The sequence below is a fragment of the Xylocopa sonorina genome, unplaced genomic scaffold, assembly GCF_050948175.1.
Source record: "Xylocopa sonorina isolate GNS202 unplaced genomic scaffold, iyXylSono1_principal scaffold0161, whole genome shotgun sequence".
Taxonomy (NCBI): domain Eukaryota; kingdom Metazoa; phylum Arthropoda; class Insecta; order Hymenoptera; family Apidae; genus Xylocopa; species Xylocopa sonorina.
In genome coordinates this window covers 290266-296519 of record NW_027490232.1, presented here as the reverse complement: position 1 = coordinate 296519, position 6254 = coordinate 290266, and the positions used below count along the sequence as shown (strand labels likewise).

General features: G+C 37.4%; 1 pseudogene; it reads right to left on the bottom strand.

The window, feature by feature from the left end:
* Window positions 1-207: 207 nt before the first annotated feature.
* On the bottom strand, window positions 208-1395 carry LOC143432404 (histone-lysine N-methyltransferase SETMAR pseudogene; annotated as a pseudogene).
* Window positions 1396-6254: the final 4859 nt, after the last annotated feature.

Sequence of the window (6254 nt, the reverse complement as noted above, 5' to 3'; positions counted from 1 at the left end):
GAATATTATATCTTATCATGAAACATAGATATGAGATGCAGTATCTCGTTTTAAGAAGCATTTGAACTCTATTGCTTCAATACGTAGACATCTGCAAACGCTATTTCCTTGCAAGGAAGCGTCGCATTTATTAGGTTGGTGCGTATGAAATGTCGGATTCTTAAGTGATTGTATAAAACTGTATATCTTTCTTCAAAAGCTGTTTATTCAATCAAAGTATGCTCCATTCGCTTCAATACACTTCTCCCAACGAGATTTTAAAGCGTAGATGCCTTTTTTAAAAAAATTTTGGTCTTTAGAATTAATAAACTCTGATATCGAGTTTTTTAGACTGTCTTCATTTTCATAGTGTTTGCCCCTTAAAAACAGCTCTAAATGCTTGAAAAAATGAAAATCGGTCGGCGAGAGATCCGGTGAATATGGTGGATGCTGCAAAACTTCATATTCCAGTTCGTTCAGTTTCGCAATTGTTTTGTGCGATGTATGCGGCCGAGCGTTGTCATGGAGCAGTAGCGGGCCATGCCGATTCACAAGCGATGGGAGTACAATTTTTAACTTATCGTGCATCTCATCAATGTACTGGCAGTACTTTTCGGCCGTAATTGTCCCCAGGTCGAAGGAACGAATAATGGATTACCCCAGCCGCGTTCCACCAAACTGTGAACAAAATCTTCCGTGGATGAAGCGATGGCCTTGGAGTATGGGCACAAACCTCATCCTTGTCAAGCCACCGAGCACACCTCTTTCTATTGTCATAAAGAACCCATTTTTCGTCACACGTAATGATCCGATCAAAAAATGGCTCTCGGTGAAATCAGGTTAGCAATGAAGAGCATACGTTTAACCGATCCAGCTTATTTCGCTCTGTCAGTGCGTGCGGTACCCACTTGTCCATCTTCTTAACCTTGCCAATCTCAGAAAGGTGTCTCAATATCGTTGTATGGTCAACTTTCATCCTGATAGCAAGTTCCCTCGTGGATACGGCTGGATCCGCTTCTACTAGAGCCTTCAGGTCATCATTCTTTACAGACGTTTTGGGTCTTCCGCGCGGCTCATTTTGCAGTGAAAAATCGCCAGTCCGAAATTTTTCGAACCAACGCTGCACTTTCCGATCGTTAACCGTATTCTCCCCAAACGCTTGGTTTATGTTGCGTGCAGCTTTTGCAGCACTATTACCAAGTTTGTACTCATATAAGAAAATGACGCGAATGTCGGCAGAATTCATATCGGTAATAAACTCAAAAGAAATAAAAAAGGGAAGACCTTCGAGAAAACCTATTTTGTTGAAATGAGTCTCTGGCAATGGACAATACGAGTATGAATGAGGTTATGCCAAATACAAAAATATAACGAAAACGGGGAGGAAAACGTCCGCATGTAAAGAGAATCCGACATTTCATACGCACCAACCTAATACACTCATTTGAAGTGTAGACGAGGAATACATAACACTTCGCAAAACATATTATATCTTACCATGAAGCATAGAAATGAGATGCAATATCGCGTTTTAAGAATCATAAGAACTCTATTGCTACGATACGTAGACATCTGCAAACGCTATTTCCTTGCAAGGAAGTGTCGTATTTTCATTCATTTGAATCGTAGACGAGGAACACATAACACTTCGCAATGAATATTATATCTTATCATGAAACATAGATATGAGATGCAATATCTCGTTCTAAGAAGCATTTGAACTCTATTGCTTCGATACGTAGACATCTGCAAACGCTATTTCCTAGCGAGGAAGTGTCGCTATCACATTCATTTGAAGTGTAGACGAGGAATACATAGCACCTCGCAAATCATATTATATCTTACCATGAAACATAGAAATGAGATGCGATATCGCGTTTTAAGAAGCATTAGAACTCTATTGCTACGACACGTAGACATCTGCAAACGCTATTTCCTTGCAAGGAAGTGTCGCATTTACATTCATTTGAATCGTAGACGAGGAATGCATAACACTTCGCAATGAATATTATATCTTATCATGAAAGATAGATATGAGATGCAGTATCTCGTTTTAAGAAGCATTTGAACTCTATTGCTTCGATACGTAGACATCTGCAAACGCTATTTCCTTGCAAGGAAATGTCGCATTTACATTCATTTGAAGTGTAGACGAGGAATACATAACACATTGCAAATCATATTATATCTGACCATGAAGCATAGAAATGAGATGCAATATCGCGTTTTAAGAATCATAAGAACTCTATTGCTACGATACGTAGACATCTGCAAACGCTATTTCCTTGCAAGGAAGTGTCGCATTTTCATTCATTTGAATCGTAGACGAGGAATACATAACACTTCGCAATGAATATTATATCTAATCATGAAACATAGATATGAAATGCAATATCTCGTTCTAAGAAGCATTTGAACTCTATTGCTTCGATACGTAGACATCTGCAAACGCTATTTCCTAGCGAGGAAGTGTCGCTATCACATTCATTTGAAGTGTAGACGAGGAATACATAGCACCTCGCAAATCATATTATATCTTACCATGAAACATAGAAACGAGATGCGATATCGCGTTTTAAGAAGCATTAGAACTCTATTGCTACGACACGTAGACATCTGCAAACGCTATTTCCCTGCAAGGAAGTGTCGCATTTACATTCATTTGAATCGTAGACGAGGAATGCATAACACTTCGCAATGAATATTATATCTTATCATGAATGATAGATATGAGATGCAGTATCTCGTTTTAAGAAGCATTTGAACTCTATTGCTTCGATACGTAGACATCTGCAAACGCTATTTCCTTGCAAGGAAGTGTCGCATTTACATTCATTTGAAGTGTAGACGAGGAATACATAACACTTCGCAAATCATATTATATCTTACCATGAAGCATAGAAATGAGATGCAATATCGCGTTTTAAGAATCATAAGAACTCTATTGCTACGATACGTAGACATCTGCAAACGCTATTTCCTTGCAAGGAAGTGTCGCATTTACATTCATTTGAATCGTAGACGAGGAATGCATAACACTTCGCAATGAATATTATATCTTATCATGAAATATAGATATGAGATGCAGTATCTCGTTTTAAGAAGCATTTGAACTCTATTGCTTCGATACGTAGACATCTGCAAACGCTATTTCCTTGCAAGGAAGTGTCGCATTTACATTCATTTGAAGTGTAGACGAGGAATACATAACACTTCGCAAATCATATTATATCTTACCATGAAGCATAGAAATGAGATGCAATATCGCGTTTTAAGAATCATAAGAACTCTATTGCTACGATACGTAGACATCTGCAAACGCTATTTCCTTGCAAGGAAGTGTCGCATTTTCATTCATTTGAATCGCAGACGAGGAATACATAACACTTCGCAATGAATATTATATCTTATCATGAAACATAGATATGAGATGCAATATCTCGTTCTAAGAAGCATTTGAACTCTATTGCTTCGATACGTAGACATCTGCAAACGCTATTTCCTAGCGAGGAAGTGTCGCTATCACATTCATTTGAAGTGTAGACGAGGAATACATAGCACCTCGCAAATCATATTATATCTTACCATGAAACATAGAAATGAGATGCGATATCGCGTTTTAAGAAGCATTAGAACTCTATTGCTACGACACGTAGACATCTGCAAACGCTATTTCCTTGCAAGGAAGTGTCGCATTTACATTCATTTGAATCGTAGACGAGGAATGCATAACACTTCGCAATGAATATTATATCTTATCATGAAAGATAGATATGAGATGCAGTATCTCGTTTTAAGAAGCATTTGAACTCTATTGCTTCGATACGTAGACATCTGCAAACGCTATTTCTTTGCAAGGAAGTGTCGCATTTACATTCATTTGAAGTGTAGACGAGGAATACATAACACTTCGCAAATCATATTATATCTTACCATGGAACATAGAAATGAGATGCGATATCGCGTTCTAAGAAGCATTAGAACTCTATTGGTACGATACGTAGACATCTGCAAACGCTATTTCCTTGCAAGGAAGTGTCGCATTTACATTCATTTGAATCGTAAACGAGGAATGCACAACACTTCGCAATGAATATTATATCTTATCATGAAACATAGATATGAGATGCAATATCTCGTTTTAAGAAGCATCTGAACTCTATTGCTACGATACGTAGACATCTGCAAACGCTATTTCCTTGCAAGGAAGTGTCGCATTTACATTCATTTGAATCGTAGACGAGGAATACATAACACTTCGCAAGTCATATTATATCTTACCATGAAACATAGAAATGAGATGCGATATCGCGTTTTAAGAGGCATTAGAACTCTATTGCTGCGACACCTAGACATCTGCAGACGCTATTTCCTAGCAAGGAAGTGTCGCATTTACATTCATTTGAAGTGTAGACGAGGAATACATGATACTTCGCAAATCATATTATATCTTACCATGAAACATAGAAATGAGATGCGATATCGCGTTTTAAGAATCATAAGAAATCTATTGCTACGATACGTAGACATCTGCAAACGATATTTCCTTGCAAGGAAGTGACGCATTTACATTCATTTGATGTGTAGACGAGGAATACATACCACTTCGCAAATCATATTATATCTTACCATGAAACATAGAAATGAGATGCGATATCGCGTTCTAAGAGGCATTAGAACTCTATTGCTACGACAGCTAGACATCTGCAGACGCTATTTCCTAGCAAGGAAGTGTCGCATTTACATTCACTTGAAGTGTAGACGAGGAATACATGATACTTCGCAAATCATATTATATCTCACAATGAAACATAGAAATGAGATGCGATATCGCGTTTTAAGAAGCATTAGAACACTATTGCTACGATATGTAGACATTTGCAAACGCTATTTCCCAGCAAAGAAGTGTCGCATTTACATTTATTTGAAGTGTAGACGAGGAATACATAACACTTCGCAAATCATATTATATCATACCATGAAACATAGAAATGAGATGCGATATCGCGTTTTAAGAAGTATTAGAACTCTATTGCTACGATACGTAGACATCTGCAAACGCTATTTCCTTGCAAGGAAGTGTCGCATTTACATTCATTTGAATCGTAGACGAGGAATGCGTAACACTTCGCAGTGAATATTATATCTTATCATGAAACATAGATATGAGATGCAGTATCTCGTTTTAAGAAGCATTTGAACTCTATTGCTTCGATACGTAGACATCTGCAAACGCTATTTACTTGCAAGGAAGTGTCGCATTTACATTCATTTGAAGTGTAGACGAGGAATACAGGACACTTCGAAAATCATATTATATCTTACCATGAAACATAGAAATGGGATGCGATATCGCGTTTTAAGAAGCATTAGAAAGCTATTGCTACGATACGTAGACATCTGCAAACGCTATCTCCTTGCAAGGAAGTGTCGCATTTACTTTCATTTGAATCGTAGACGAGGAATGCATAACACTTCGCAATGAATAATATATCTTACCATGAAACATAGAAATGAGATGCGATATCGCGTTTTAAGAAGCATTATAACTCTATTGCTACGATACGTAGACATCTGCAAACGCTATTTCCTAGCGAGGAAGTATCGCATTCACATTCATTTGAAGTGTAAAGGAGGAATACATAACACTTCGCAAATCATATTATATCTTACCATGAAACATAGAAATGAGATGCGATATCGCGTTTTAAGATGCATTAGAAAACTATTGCTACGATAGGTAGACATTTGCAAACGCTATTTCCTAGCAAAGAAGAGTCGCATTTACATTCATTTGAAGTGTAGACGAGGAATACATAACACTTCGCAAATCATATTCTTACCATGAAACATAGAAATGAGATGCGATATCGCGTTCTAAGAAGCATTAGAACTCTATTGCTACGATACCTAGACATCTGCAGACGCTATTTCCTTGCAAGGAAGTGTCGCATTTACTTTCATTTGAATTGTAGACGAGGAATGCATAACACTTCGCAATGAATAATATATCTTATGAAACATAGATATGAGATGCAATATCTCGTTTTAAGAAGCATTTGAACTCTATTGCTTCGATACGTAGACATCTGCAAACGCTATTTCCTTGCAGGGAAGTGTCGCATTTACGTTCATTTGAAGTGTAGAGGAGGAATACATAACAATTCGCAAATCATATTATATCTTACCGTGAAACATAGAAATGAGATGCGATATCGCGTTTTAAGATGCATTAGAAAACTATTGCTACGATAGGTAGACATTTGCAAACGCTA